This window comes from Pantherophis guttatus, chromosome 5 (genome assembly GCF_059756535.1).
Source record: "Pantherophis guttatus breed Tessera chromosome 5, ASM5975653v1, whole genome shotgun sequence".
In the NCBI taxonomy this organism is placed as follows: Eukaryota; Metazoa; Chordata; class Lepidosauria; order Squamata; family Colubridae; genus Pantherophis; species Pantherophis guttatus.
The window spans coordinates 104,074,661-104,090,826 of record NC_142067.1 but is presented as its reverse complement, the minus strand read 5'-3'; the positions used below and the strand labels follow the sequence as shown (position 1 = coordinate 104,090,826).

General features: G+C 39.4%; 1 long non-coding RNA gene across 1 annotated transcript; it reads right to left on the bottom strand.

Annotated features, from left to right (window-relative positions):
- Window positions 1–134: 134 nt before the first annotated feature.
- LOC148113545 (uncharacterized) lies at window positions 135–15,768 on the bottom strand. The gene is made up of 3 exons (XR_015728318.1): window positions 15,723–15,768; window positions 12,373–12,411; window positions 135–158 (listed from the first exon to the last, which is right to left on the bottom strand). It is a non-coding gene; the product is annotated as an uncharacterized LOC148113545 (long non-coding RNA).
- Window positions 15,769–16,166: the final 398 nt, after the last annotated feature.

Here is a 16,166-nt window from a genome sequence, read left to right as displayed (position 1 = left end):
CTAGTCCAATCCCCTCTTTAGGCAGGAAACCCTACACCACTTCAGACAAATGGTTATCCAACATCTTCTTAAAAACTTCCAGTGTTGGAGCATTCACAACTTATTGTTTTAATTATTTTACCCATTTGTTCTACCTGTCGTTTTGTAGTAGTATCCACCTAGACACAAATGATAAAGAGATGTTAGGTAGTGCTAATGCTAATACTAATGATATACTGCATTGGAGGCAAAAATCGGCTCAATGCGTCACATTATGTGTTAAAGTACTACCAGTAGTGTTGACTTTCATTCCATCATCTTCCCTGAAAACTTGTCATGTGTGTTAGATTTGACAGTAAAACATGTAGGAAATTCCTATGCCATATTCATTAGTGCTTGGATCAGTGGTGGGTTTCAAATTTTTTTACTACCGGTTCTGTGGGTGTGGCTTGGTGGGCGTGGCATGGCTTGGTGGGCGTGGCAGGGGAAGGATACTGTAAAATCTCCATTTCCTCCCGATCAGCTGGGACTTGGGAGGCAGAGAATAGATGGGGACGGGGCTAGTCAGAATTTTTACTACCAGTTCTCCGAACGACTCAAAATTTTCACTACCGGTTCTCTAGAACTGGTCAGAACTTGCTGAAACCCACCTCTGGCTTGGATGTTATTGGATGTTGCTGGACTGTAATTCCCAGCAAATCCATTGGGCACGGTCAGTACCGAGGAATGCTGGGAGCTGCTGTTCAACACGTGCCATAGGTTAAAAAGACCTTGGCAAAACCATAGGCCTCAGATGTCCAATTATCAGTTTCTAAAGTCTTAAGAGTTCGTCTGGAGCTGAAATCTCCCGCCCAAGGCAAAAGTCAGGCAACGTTAAATACAGTAGTTCTGTTTTTCCTCTTCATTCAATTGTTCCTTCCTGGATGGATAAAAGTCAGAACTTCTGGACTGCCTATGTATCCAGTGTCTGGTCCCATGAGTTCTCAGAGACCATTTAAAATTAACCTGACTTAAAAATGCTCATACCAAACTCCCGTCCTTAGGTCTTGCTTTTGAGAGCCTCTGTCCATTAGGGTTTAAAAATGCTAGGAATCTCCTTCAGCAGCACACCTTGGATGTAATTTTCAACGTAGCTTAAAACTAATATCTATGGTACCACACTTTGTGGATTTTGTTTTAAGTTGGCACAGGCATTGCCCTATCTTTCTTCCATGATTATTTGAAAATTTTGCTGGGTTTTCATCTTGGCTAGGTTCGATACATTCCCATCTGAAGTCCTGTCAGGGTGTTATAAAAATATATCTCTTTATCAGCATTTATTTATTTATTTATTTATTTATTTAAATTTTTATACCGCCCTTCTCCTGAGGGACTCAGGGCGGTGCACAGCCAGCAATAAAACACACATATACATAAAATTTAAAAACAATTTAAAATATATTAAATAATTTGGCCCCAATATTATTAAAAAAACTAAGACAACCATTAAAATTCATGTTTAGGCCAGCCCAGCTTGTTGGAACAATAAAGTCTTGAGGGCATGGCGAAAGGCGCGTAGGTCAGGGATCATCCGAATCTCTGGGGGCAATTCATTCCAGAGGGCAGGTGCCCCCACAGAGAAGGCTCTCCCCCTGGGGGTCGCCAGTCGACATTGTTTGACCGATGGCACCCTGAGGAGTCCCTCTCTGTGGGAGCGTATTGGTCGGTGGGAGGCTATCGGTAGCAGAAGGCGATCTTGTAAGTACCCAGATCCTAAGCCATGGAGAGCTTTAAAGATGGCAACCAACACCTTGAATTGCACCCGAAAGACCACTGGGAGGCAGTGCAGCTCGCACAGGAGAGGTATTACATGGGTGCGCCGTGTCGCTCCCATAATCACCTGCACGGCCACATTCTGGACCAGTTGAAGCCTCCGAGTGCTCTTCAAGGGAAGCTCCATGTAGAGAGCATTACAGTAGTCCAGATGTGACATGACGAGGGCATGAGTGACCGTGCGCAAGGAGTCCCGATCCAGAAAGGGACGCAACTGGTGAATCAGGCGAACCTGATAAAAAGCCCCCCTGGCCACAGCCGTTACATGATCTTCTAGAGACAGCTGTGCATCCAGGAGGACACCCAAGTATATATGGCCAAGTAGGAGCAGCTCTGTGGAATTCCTGAGCCATATGCTCCTCTGTTGCTTGTTTAACAGGGAATCTTGGATGATACTTATATATCCCATTCTGAAGAAATACCCTGACAGAAAATATGAGGCTTCTTTATTGTTTCTGTTTCCTGGCCAAGATTCTGATGTAACTTTCCAGGATTCTCAGTATTGTATTTCTTTTTGTTCTGTTCATTTTACTTCTAATTGAAGAACTATACTAATTTTAGTGATCACTATTATCTGGCGATAATTCATAAAATGAAAATAAATAAATAGTAAAAATAAATAATAAATAGACCAAGGACTAGAAGACCACCAAGGTCCCTTTCAACTCTGTTATTCTGTTATCTTTTATTTTTTATGTAATTTTACTGAATTTATGGTTATCTTTTAATATATTTATCGATTTTAGATGCGTCTATTTGGTATACACTGCTCAAACAAATAAAGGGAACACAAGCAGAAGACATCCGAGATCTGAATGAATGAAATAGCCTTATTAAATACTTTGTTTGCTACATAGAGTAGTTTTGTGTTCCCTTTAGTTGTTTGAGCAGTGTATATATATTTGATGTGCACAGTGGTTAGAATGCAGTATTGTAGGTTAATTCTGCTCATTGCCAGGAATTTGATTCTGACTCAAGGTTGACTCAGCCTTCCATCCTTCTCAGTTGGTAAAATGAGGGCCCAGATATGCTGACTCTGTAAACTGTTAGAGAGGGCTGTAAAGCATTGTAAAGCGGTATATAAGTCTAAGCGCTATTGCTATATTGCATCTTTTGACTGAAAGGCTGTAATAAACATAAAGAAGGCAAAGCTAGGTGTGTATTCCCTACATGTTTTCAGACCTCTTGCTTATCTCAGCTTGCTCTTCAGGGCTGATCAAAATCCTGTGTGGATATTTATCACCTAACAAATAAAATATGCTAGAGAACATGCTGACATGCCATGGACCGGTGCCAGTCCACAGACCGGCGGTTGGGAACCCTGCTCAAGTATTTAACTGAGAATGTTTGGAATTGAATTTTTATCTTCTGAAATCCAGTTTTAGTCCCACTAGGCCTCCCTCAAGGCTGGTGCAGCAGTAGGGAGTTTCATTTACCCTTGATTTTATCTAGAGAAAGGAAATTCTCATTTGTTGGTGAGTTGCTCAGTTAAATATGTTGTGGTCAGTTTACATGAGGAACATTTTTATATTTGCCAGATGATTGTTCTGGTTTGGAAATGATTATCAAGTTACATATTAGAAATGTATTTTACAAGTTTGGGGCAAACATTAGCTTGCAAAAAATGGGAGAATTATTTTCCTAAAATGCTGATGCTTGAAAATGATATTTGGCAGATCTGAGGTGAAGAAGAAAAGGTTAGATTATGTTCCCAAATGTTCTTAATGGAAATCTCCATCTTCTTGTCTGTTTTTGAATAATTTAAAAATCCCTGATATGCCTTCTGATTATATAGTAAGCGCCAGACTTAATTTGTTCCTTCAGGGATGGTTATGTAATAAATACTTTTTATTGACTGAGCCTATTTAAATTTAAATCAGAATTGAAAACTGAAGAGATAGCAACTTCTGAAATCAATAGTTATCTGTCAATAGCAACTTCTGAAATCAATAGTTATCTGACAACAGTCAGTTTCTCAACCAATGTCTTGCCATTAAAACAGAGGGTAATAGCTTTTGAAATAACAGACAGATACATTATCCATGTCTGGTAAATAGTAACATATTGATGAAACTTCCACATTTTAATTATATTCAATAACAGACTCTGTTTCTTGACAGAAATTCCTGTCATCATTTCAGCAAGCAGAATGAAAAAGTATAAATCAGGATTAAATTCATAAGCCCATAAGGTCACAGTTCTTTAAGGAAAACATGAATGTTCATTTGATAAGAAAGGACAAATTGTGATCCTTTCCCACATGCTACACTGTTAAAAAGAACCCCAAGAATGGGGCATTGGAGTGTGGGAAGATGGAGATCTGTGACCAGTGACAAGCTTATTAGACTGTACAAATAAAAGAGAATATTGTAGCTCAGGGTTGAACTGTGGGGTCCTTGGTGCTGTCTGAATTTGGTTTTGGCTTGTAGATGTTTGATTACCCAACTAGGTAACATCATCAGTGCTAGAAGGGTGTGAGGTTTGCCCTCTGTTTAAATGCAAGTGGCTTGCCTTGTCAGTGTTGGTGGGAGTGTTTCTTTATTAGGCTGTTGTTTACTATTTGATTGTTTGTCTGAGTTGGTAGTTCCTTGATTGGGATACTGTTTACTGCTTGTAAACATTAGATTGTATTGGATCTGCTTAAAATACAGTAATTATGCCTTCCCCAGTCTGTGCCAGGTGTGAAAGATCAGATTCCACACATGAAGATCCAATTAAACTGATTGCTAAAAAGTCTATGCACAGGAATCTTCTCAACTAATGGTTGGCATCTACTTGATAAGGGTTAATAGAATTCAAGGCGTGTTGGATTTAGACCATTTGTGACTACATAGAGATTGTAAGATATTTCCTCTTTTAACTCCCCCCTCCTTCTCCTACAGTCTGGTGCTCTTGAGATGACAAATAGAAATGTTGATCATTGACTAATAAAAGTACATTCAAGAAAACAAACAACACAAAATTATCTCCTAACAACAAGAAGTATATTTAAAGTAGCAAAATTTTGCTTGTTTTAGAGAAATAAATTGACCTTGATTGCTTAATACATAGTATAAATAAACAATATGAGAGTGCCTCAGAAAAAAATTAAATAAAAAGAGGGGTCATAAACTAATGGTGAATGTAGTGTACAGTAGTGCTGTATAATTGGCAATCCAGAAAAAAATGAGTGGTGGTTTCTATGGTATCCATATCGTGGACTTGATAATTAATGGATTTCAGTTCCCATGATTACCAGCCATCATAGGATTACTGAGTTTGAAGTCCTTCACATCTGAAAGTCACCAGGAGAAGATTCATAATGTATAAATGTATAAGTGCTGATGGGGTACAGTCACTCCTTTGGAACTGTCTTTGCTGTCTCTATGCTGTGAAATCCAAATTTGGCTTTTGGCTATTTATTTTATCATGGATAGTGAACCTGATATTCATTAGATATTTTGGACTTGGCTTCCATCAGTCTTAACTAACATGTCTAAGTGCAAAGAATATTTGTGCAAAGATCTTCTGATTTGTGACTTAATACATTTCTTAATTGCCTTCAAGACTACCATTTAAAATATATTATAGTTACAAGCTTATAACATCTCATGAAGGAATCAGTCAAAGCAAGTGAACGTTGAAAACTGAACGGAAACAGCATAAATAATTAAATGTTTCATACATGATTAAAAACAATTCTGTTAAAAGCCAAAGAAAATTAGCAGGTTTTGAAAAACCTATCGATAGATTAGACTAGACTAGACTAGACTAGACTAGACTAGACTAGACTAGACTAGACTATAATAGAATAGAATAGAATAACAGAGTTGGAAGGGACCCTGGAGGTCTTCTAGTCCAACCCCCTGCTTAGGCAGGAAACCCTACACCACTTCAGACAAATGGTTGTCTAATCTCTTCTTAAAAACGTCCAGTATTGGAGCATTTACAACTTCTGGAGGCAAGTTGTTCCACTGATTAATTGTTCTGTCAGGAAATTTCTCCTTAGTTCTAAGTTGCTTCTCTCCTTGATTAGTTTCTACCCATTGCTTCTTGTTCTACCCTCAGGTACTTTGGAGAATAGTTTGACTCCTTCTTCTTTGTGGCAAAGAATCGCCACAAGATATCGGAACACTGTTATCATGTCACTCCTGGTCCTTCTTTTCATAGGACTAGACATACCTAGTTACTGCAACCGTTCTTCATATGTTTTAGCCTCCAGTCCCCTAATCATCTTTGTTGCTCTTCTCTACACTCTTTCTAGAGTCTCAACATCTTTTTTACATCGTGGTGACCAAAATTGGATGCAGTATTCCAAGTGTGGCCTTACCAAGGCATTATAAAAGAACACTTCACTTCACATGAAGTGTTAATATATATATATATATGTAGGTCTTTGGTTATTCGGGTCTTCTCCCACGTAAAATTGGAAGTGTCTTGGCGACGTTTCAACGAAGTCTCATTCGTCATCTTCAGGCTGGTGTTCTCGGCTTCGTGCTTCCAGGAGCAATGTGAGATCGCAGCTGTCTCTTCCTTTTAACTACTAGTGGGGGTGTGAGCTGATTGGGTGGGAACTTGGCTGTGTTCTGATTGGGTGGAGGTGTGTTCTGATTGGTTAGGGGCTTGGCTGTGCTCTGATTGGCTGGGGGTGTTTTCTGTTTGGGTGGGGGCTTGGTTGTGCTCAGCTTAGTCTGAGTTGCAGGGGGATTTGAGCTGGTGAGCTGCGTTGTTGTTGTTTGGCTTCGTGTTTGTGGCCGTGCGAGCTCTTCATGGTGGGTGTCAGTCTGCTTCATGTATGGATTGGAGGGGTTTAAAGTGGCTAATGATGCAGCTGCGGTCTGGCTTCTGGTCCTTGGTCGTGGCTCATTATCAGTGTGGGTTTGAGTCTGCTTTCTGCGTGGATGTGTGGTGGTGACATCAGGTGTGGCACTCGTGAGTGTGGGTCTGGTGTCATTTGTCGTGTTAGGGACTCGTTTGTCAATGAGGGCGGGTTTCCAAATGGCTGGTAGGCGGGAGGTATCGTCTCGTTTGTTCATGCTGTGTGGGCGTTTTTCTATCTCGATGGCTTCTCTGATTATTCTGTTGTTAAAGCGTTCAGTTTTGGCGATAGTTCTGGTCTTTTTAAAGTCAATATCATGTCCTGTGGCTTTAAGGTGTTGGACCAGGGAAGAAGTTGGTTCCTCTTTTCTGACTGAGTTCTTGTGTTCTTCTATGCGTGCACTTATTCGTCTGTTGGTTTGTCCGATGTATGTGGTGGGGCAGGCGGTGCATGGGATTTCATATACTCCTTGATTTTCTAACTCAATTTTGTCTTTGGGGTTCCTTAGGATGGTGGATATTTTTCGGTTTGTGCAGAATGCTGTCTTGATGTTATGTTTGTGGAGGATTTTGCTTATTCTGTCTGTGGTGCCTTTTATGTATGGGAGGAGGGCCTTGCCGTTTTCTTGTTCTCTGTCTTGGATTTTAGTGTGGGTTTCTTTTTGGATTCGGTTGGTGATCTTATTTCTTTGGAATCCATTGGATGTGAGTACGTTAGTGAGGGTGTGTAGTTCGGTTTTTAGGTGTTGTTCGTCAGCTAAGCGTTTTGTTCTGGAAATGAGTGTCTTGGCTACAGAGTTGATCTGGGCAGGGTGGTGGTGTGAGAGTGCGTGCAGATAGCGGTTTGTGTGTGTTTACTTCTGGTATATAGTGTGTCCTAGGGAGCCATTGGATTTTCTGTAGACTAAGACATCCAGGAAGGGAAGTTGGTTGTTCACTTCTGTTTCCATGGTGAACTGTATTTTGGGGTGTAGGCTGTTGAGGTGTGTGAGGAAGTTGTCCAGTTTTTCTTTCCCATGTGGCCAGATTATGAAGGTGTCGTCCACATATCTGAGCCAGAGTTTGGGTTTGTGATCGGATTTTTCTAGAGCTTGGGTTTTTCTAGAGCTTGGGTCAGCATGAACAAACGAGATGATACCTCCCGCCTACCAGCCATTTGGAAACCCGCCCTCATTGACAAACGAGTCCCTAACACGACAAATGACACCAGACCCACACTCACGAGTGCCACACCTGATGTCACCACCACACATCCACGCAGAAAGCAGACTCAAACCCACACTGATAATGAGCCACGACCAAGGACCAGAAGCCAGACCGCAGCTGCATCATTAGCCACTTTAAACCCCTCCAATCCATACATGAAGCAGACTGACACCCACCATGAAGAGCTCGCACGGCCACAAACACGAAGCCAAACAACAACAACGCAGCTCACCAGCTCAAATCCCCCTGCAACTCAGACTAAGCTGAGCACAACCAAGCCCCCACCCAAACAGAAAACACCCCCAGCCAATCAGAGCACAGCCAAGCCCCTAACCAATCAGAACACACCTCCACCCAATCAGAACACAGCCAAGTTCCCACCCAATCAGCTCACACCCCCACTAGTAGTTAAAAGGAAGAGACAGCTGCGATCTCACATTGCTCCTGGAAGCACAAAGCCGAGAACACCAGCCTGAAGATGACGAATGAGACTTCGTTGAAACGTCGCCAAGACACTTCCAATTTTACGTGGGAGAAGACCCGAATAACCAAAGACCTACATACAAACACCCGCGAAAACCTGAGAAAACATATATATATATATATATAGATAGATAGAGAGAGAGATAGATAGATAGATAGATAGATATAGATATAGATATAGATATAGATATAGATATAGATATAGATATAGATATATAGATATAGATAGATAGATAGATAGATAAATAAATATAAAAAATTAGAGATCTAGTTGGTTATTTCCTAGCCTTTTTCTTAGGGGGTTTATATCAGGTTATGTTAGATGTTTCCTTTTTAAATTAATTTGATGGGTAGTTGTAGAAACCTCTTATTTTGTAATGTTATTGCTCTTAATGATGGTATTTAAATTTTATAAGAGCTTGAGCATTGCTGTAGAATCTGTTAAGGGCCTTGTTGGAAATGTTTAAAATATATAAATAATGTAAAAATGATGCACAATACTAAAGTGCATGGCCCACTCAATATTGTTCTTTGTCTCTTTTGTGTACACACATGGCACATTTCAAATGAGATCCTGGTTGACAAAAACACTTTTCACTCTTCAAGGTTGTAACCTGGAATGTCATACAGGTAGTCCTCGACTTACGTCCACAATTGAGAGCAGAATTTCTGTTGCTAAGCAATGCGGTTGTTAAGTGAGCCACACACAATTTCATGACTTTTTTGCTATGTTTTTTTTTAAAAAGTGAATCACTGCAGTTGTTAAATGAATCAAGAGGTCCTTAAGCAAATTTGGCTTTTCCCATTGACTTTGCTTGTTGGAAACTACTGGGAAGGTCGCAAGTGGTGATCGCATGATCCTGGGATCCTGCAATCATCGTAAATACGTGCCGGTTGCCAAGGAACCAAATTTTGATCACATGACCCTGGGACTACTGCAACAGTTGTAAGAGTGAGGACTGGTCACAAGTCACTGTTTTCAATGCCATTGTAACTTCGAATGATTGCTACACAAATGATTGTAAGTCAACAACTACCTGTAATTGCATGCCTTTTTCTCTTTTGGAACACAGTCACTGTTTATGAACATATATAAATCAAAATATGCTATCGAAAAGCCATTACTCTGGTGCATTCATAAATTTTTTTTCAGAAGATAAATATGGAATCTTCAACACTGCCTTAATTCCTGGCAAAACAAAGGTCCTTTCCTAGCTTGCTATAGCTCTGTGTCTATAAGACTGGTAAGGTAACACATACTTGCTGTTACATTCCTCACAGTCTAAAAATCAAATGTGCTATATTTTACAGCTGACTGGAACATGATTGATGGAGAGATTTATTTTATTTATTTTATTTATTTATTTTATATCAAATTTATATACCGCCCTTCTCCCTGAGGACTCAGGGCGGTGTACAGCCAAAGTAAAAACATAAACTACAAACATTAAAATACAATTAAAAAGATATATATATATATATCTTTTGCTGAAAAAAGAAAGTTTGACTGGATAGCATAAAAATATAATCATAAGGGCTCTTGGATATAGTCAAATAAAACCTATCACAATTTTTAAAAATCAGCACAAGAACAGCATAACAAAACATCTACAGTTACAATTTGCAATTTTTCAAATTCCTGTCTATTAGTAGCTCAAGATATATCCTGGGACTGCATGAATCATCCTAGTACAAGATTGGCTGTACAAAATATTTAGCACTTGTTTTGCTTTTTAGTTGGTTCAATGCATTAGATATTTTGGGAAAGATCTCAACAGAATTTTTGACTTGTCATACTCTAGACGTATTGGATTACAAACTGTAAAAGCACTAGCCTGCACAATCTGTAGATATTCTCTTTACAAATGAATATGTTATAGTTCTAAATCTATGAAATGTACACATTCTGGCGAAATTTGCTCTGGAGTAAAGAGGATGCTTTAAGTAAGTTCTACTATAGATTTTTTAAAATGTAAATTTGGAAAGGTAATATTACATTCAAGATAAATCTTAAGGCAATGTGTTTCAGCTTTAGGTACTTTAAAATATACAGGTTTTAACTCCCAGAATGCTATGCTGGCTGGGCAATTCTGGGAGTTGTAGTCCACATATCTTAAAGTTTCCAAGGTTGAGAAATGCTGACTTAAGGCTTTTGAAAGCAAGTGCACCCAATTAAAAAATTCATAATTTGACCTAGAAATGTCCAAGTAACTTGATTATTTTTTCTCTTAACAATAAATGTATTTTTTTCTATACTTTCTTTCCAGAATAGCCTAGAGCAATGTGCAAGAGAACATAAAAAAAATCTGAAATAAAGCAATCACGATGAAGACATCACTTCTTAAAAACAATAACTATAACATTAAATTTAAATTTTAAAACAGTATGGAAAAATAGTAGTGGATTTAAAGACCTTCTCTTCTAGAATGGCTTTTCGTCTACAAATGTCTGGCTGAAGAGCCATGTCTTTAAAGCATTCAATTTATGACTGCTTGCTTGGGGATGGACCTTGAAAAATGGACTTATGACCTGGGTTCAAAGCAGAGGTGGTATTTAGCAGGTACTGACCAGTTCTGGAGAACTGGTAGCGGAAATTTTGAGTAGTTTGAAGAATTGGTAAATACCACCTCTGACTGGCCCCGCCCCCATCTATTCTCTGCCTCCTGAGTCCCAACTGATTGGGAGGAAATGGGGATTTTGCAGTAACCTTTCCCTGCCATGCCCACCAAGCCACACCCACCAATCCATGCCATGCCCACTAAGCCACACCCACAAAAATGGTAGTAAAATTTTTTGAATCCCATCATTGGTTCAAAGTTCTGATGTCCGGGTGCTCCTGTGATCATGTGACCACATTTTGAGTGCTTGGCAACCAGCCCGCATCCACCACCATTTGCAGCACCTCCTAGTCACATGATCATGATTTAAGACATTTTTACTGGAAACCAGTGTTTACTTTTGGTTTCTGGCAAAACACACCCCACAGTGAACAATGGGATTGCTTAACAACCACAGCACTCGCTTTACAACTGTTGCAAAAAAGGTTGTAAAACTGGATCCGGTCCCGTGGTGATCCACTTTTATGATTGTCATGACTTATAACCATAACTGAAGGGCTCAATTACAGTCATAATGCGAGTATTTGTTTTTGGAAACTAAATTGAAGAGGGCTCAATTCATGGCTCCTGCATGAATAGCAGTGATGGATTTCTACCGGATTGCCCCGGTTTGGTCTGCCCACCCGCCTGGACATCATCACAGATGCTCTGCGCATGCTCGCTTCGCTTATGTGAGCACACGCATACTCACAGTTCCAAATTGGTAGCAAAGGTAAGTGAAACCCACTACTGATGAATAGCGTTTGATTTCCATGACTTCCATAAATTTGACTGACCCTTTTTTGAAGCCAGCCGAGCTGATAGTCAGCAACATATTCCACGATGGTGAATTCCAAAGTTATACTATGCATTACGTACAAGTATTTTCTGGTTTGCCTGGCTTGAATCTCTCATTTTTATTGGATTTATTTTATTCTATTAAACTGCATAAAAAAAGATTGCCTTCTTCCAGGCTCCCCCAACATATACTGTATATAAAATTATGGGCATGACAAATAGCTTATTGCTTTTGTATTCTGTAAAAAAAAACACCCCATAGTTTAATAGCTGTATTTTCAATCCATTTATTAAGCAATATACAGCAAACAATAATAATCTGAAAAAAAATTCATGCTAACAATTCTGTAACATTTGGAGAATGTAATTCACAAAAGTTCTCAATACAGGCATACCTTGTTTTATTGCTTTCTGCTTTATTGTGCTTTGCATATTGCATTTTTTTATAAGACTCTCCAACAGCAAAAAATTATGACTTGCTGAAGGCTCAGAGGATGATTAGCATATTTTTTAGCAATAAAGTATTTTTTAATTAAGGTAGGCACATTGGTTTTTTTTTTAGACATAATGCTATTGCACATTTAATGGACACAACATAGTATAAATATAACTTTTATATGCCCCCGGGAAACCCAAAAATTCATGTGGCTCACTTTATTCCGTTATTCATTTTATTGCAGTGATTTGGAATCAAACTCACAATATCTCTGAGGTATGTCTGTAGTAACTTTCATTCAATCTTTAAAGAATCAAAATAAAATACAGTGATATAAATACATAATGTCATTCTTGCTTTTGAAATTTTCTCTCTCACACTCACACCCACAGATAATAGCATAAAGTGAGTTGAACTTTCCTTAGAAACATAAAGGGAAAGGTATAAAGCTGGGATCTGCAACCTTGAACACTCAAAGAGCCATTTGGACCCATTTCCCACAGAAAAGAAAACACCAAGAGCCACAAAACCTGGGTGGGCGTGGCCAACTGAACATCACACACTCCCACCCAGTCACATGACACCCCCAGCCACACCTACCAGGTTTTGTGGCTCCCAGTGTTTTCTGTGGGAAACTAGTATCTCTATTTCTCTCCCCCTCTTATCTCTGTCTCATCTCTCTCTCTTTCTCTCTCTCTCTCTTTCTCTCTCTCTCATCTCTTTCTCTTTCTCTCTCTCATCTCTCTCTCTCTTTGTCTCTGCTCTTTCATCTCTCTCTCTCTCTCTCTCTCTCTCATCTCTCTCTCTCTCATTCTTTCTCTCATCTCTCTCTCTCTCTCCCTCTCATCTCTCTCTCTCTCTCTTTCTTCCTCTCTCTCTTCCTCTCCTCATCTCTGTCTCTTGGTGGCGCAGTGGTTAAAGTGCAGTATTGCAAGCAAATTTTGCCCATAGTCTGGAGTTCGATCCTGATTGGGTGCTAGGTTAACTCAGCGTTCCATCTTTCTGAGGTCAGTAAAGTGAAACCCAGATTGTTAGGGGCAATATGCAAATAATGCTTATATTGTAAACCATAGAGTTTTGCAAAGCGCTATGGGGCAGTATATAAACCTGAATCTGTATTGAAATGGATTTCCTATTCTTATCAGGGTGGATCTAAGATCTGGAATCCAAATGGAAATTTGAAGCTATCAATCACTGTAGCAATAACCAATTGTAAAACAAACAAACAAATAAACAAACAAACAAATCATGATTTCAGAATCAATTTATCATTGTCTAATATGGATTCACTGCTTGATTTGTTTTGGCGTTTCCCATTTCTAAGTGAAGATGCACCACTGTAATCTCTCGGTGCTTCATTTGTGAAACAAGATACTAGTATGCGGATGGGCTTTTGAGAATGCCATGGATATGGCATTTCCTGCCAGTGGTTTTATTTCCCTCATTTATCTAAGAATGTCTGAAGAATGAAATGTTTACATTCTCTGATTGTTATGAGATGTTGGGGATGTTCAGTCCTCATTAGGGATGTGTAGATCAGTCTGAATCCAATCTATGTCAATGTTGAAGCATTTCCTTATTATTGAACTTGTCAAATTATTTTAGCAAGAAAATTGCATTTATTTTCAAGGGAATGTTTCTCGATATGCATAGTGTATACACATGGTGTGCGGGCATGTATGAGTGTGTGAAATGTTAAAAAAAGCACCTTGCCATTATGACATAACACCCACAACTTTTGCACATGTGTTGTCTGCATATGCAAAAGGGATGGAGGTACTTGAATTATTGCCCTGGAACTTATAGATACCTCTCTATACAACCTTCACCGATAAAATATTCAGTAGAACTCCAGCTATAATTTGTGCCTTTATTAATATTACTTTCTTAATTGGGAGCCCATTATCACCTGAAGCATTAAGGTAATATCAGTTATCAAAGTAAAATAGGAGGGTGTGTGTCCTTCTGTGAATACAAAGTATCCTTCACATCTTCTTTGAAGATCGTTCTTTATATAGGTAAAGGTAAAGGTTCCCCTTGCACATATGTGCTAGTTGTTCCCGACTCTAAGGGGCAGTGCTCATCTCCGTTTCAAAGCCGAAGAGCCAGCGCTGTCCGAAGACGTCTCCGTGGTCATGTTGCCGGCACGACTAAATGCCAAAGGGGCACGGAACGCTGTTACCTTCCCACCAAAGGTAGTCCCTATTTTTCTACTTCCATTTTTTACGTGCTTTTGAACTGTTACGTTGGAAGAAGCTGGGACAAGTAACGGGAGCTCACCCTGTTACGCGGCACTAGGGATTTGAACCACTGAACTGCCGACCTTTCGATCGACAAGCTCAGCGTCTTAGCCACTGAGCCACCACATCCCTGTGTTCTTTATATGTCTTTAGCAAATAACATGCAGGGGGCAACAATCTGAGATGTGACACTTTTGGATGTGACACCCAGTTGAACCTAATGAAAAATCCCGATAATCATACCCATCCAGGTATTTATCTGGAACGATGGAAACTAATTTAAAAACAAAGTAAAAGAATAGTAATCTTGCCATCAGAATTGGCTTCTCAGGGGCCCCTGGTTGGCTGAATTTGTAACAATTGTTGGATAGAATTCTGCAGGACCAATAAGGCCCTAGATATCCTATCTCTTCTATGAATAGAACTGGATTAAAGTAATTTTTGTTCTGACACAATAAACACTTGTTTGGTGTAGTTATGTTGAACAATGAGAAGAATGTGATATATCATAAAAGAGATGGGCTACCTAATTTGCACCTTCTCATTTTTGATGGAATTGACTAATGCTACTAGCTTTCAAACTCCTGTAAAGTTCAATGAAAATGGATGTGGATTCATTTCTAGTAAAATGGAATTTCTTTATGGAAGAATTCTTTTATATTTCTGAATGCAGAAGCACAATAGCAATAGCACTTAGACTTATATTCCACTTCACAGTGCTTTACAGCCCACTCTAAGCGGTTTACAGAGTCAGCATATTGCCCCCAACAATTTGGGTCCTCATTTTACCCACCTCAGAAGGATGGAAGGCTGAGTCACCGAGAGCCTGGTGGGATTTGAACTGCCAAATTGCAGTCAGCTGGCAGTCAGCAGAAGTAGCCTGCAGTACTGCACTCTAACCACTGTGCCACCGAACAATCCAAAACATTGTTTCTAGTTTAAAGCCAAGAAGAAAAATTTAAAAGCAAGCGGTTGGTAATGAATATAAACTAGTAAAATGACAGGAACGTACCCATATGAGAGAAGCAGTGATGATTTCTGATTACCAGCTGTCTGTTTTGACAGGCAACCTGTTGCTTAATTTAAACTGCTTACTGTGTGATAGCTAATTATATGCTTCATAGAGATTAAAATGTGTAACATTAACTTTGTCGAGCCTAGTTAAAAAAAACACACTCCCACCGTTTCAACTCTATCATGTTTAATCTGTTAGCCAGTCAACTGAAGAACATACAGTTGATATGGTTGGAGTAGCTTCACTAGAGCAAGGACTACATTGTTTCTGCAATGAGAAAATCATGTCCTGCGTGCAAATTAACCTACGTATGCTTCCCCTGTGTCATATTAATTTCCTTTTAGCTATTATTAAAGTACCTTATTCCAAGGGTCATGTTCAACTCTGAAGGCCGCCATAATAATCTGTTACAGAGAGAGAGGGGGAAGGGAGGGAGGGAGGGAGGGAGGGAGGAGGAGGAGAGAGAGATATGAAATGGCTCTTTCCTGGCATATTCTTCTAATGCAAGATCACATACATTGTGATGCAAGTCTGCACAAGTTGTGGCTGACGTTCAACATTTGTTGTGATATTATCCTACTTTTACATTAGATGTAGCACATACTTGAACTGATGCATGTTCATCCCATTAGTCAGAAAATCAACTTCAGGTCAGGTTTTCTGAGATTCATTATAAAAAGAGAATCTTATAAATCTTGTAAGGAGGAAGAGGTGCTGTGTAGTAAATCAGTGTAATTCAGCGTATTTCAGTGACTCAGGGAGGTGTCGGCTAAAGGTACTTTTGAATATTTCGTTTGTTTCTC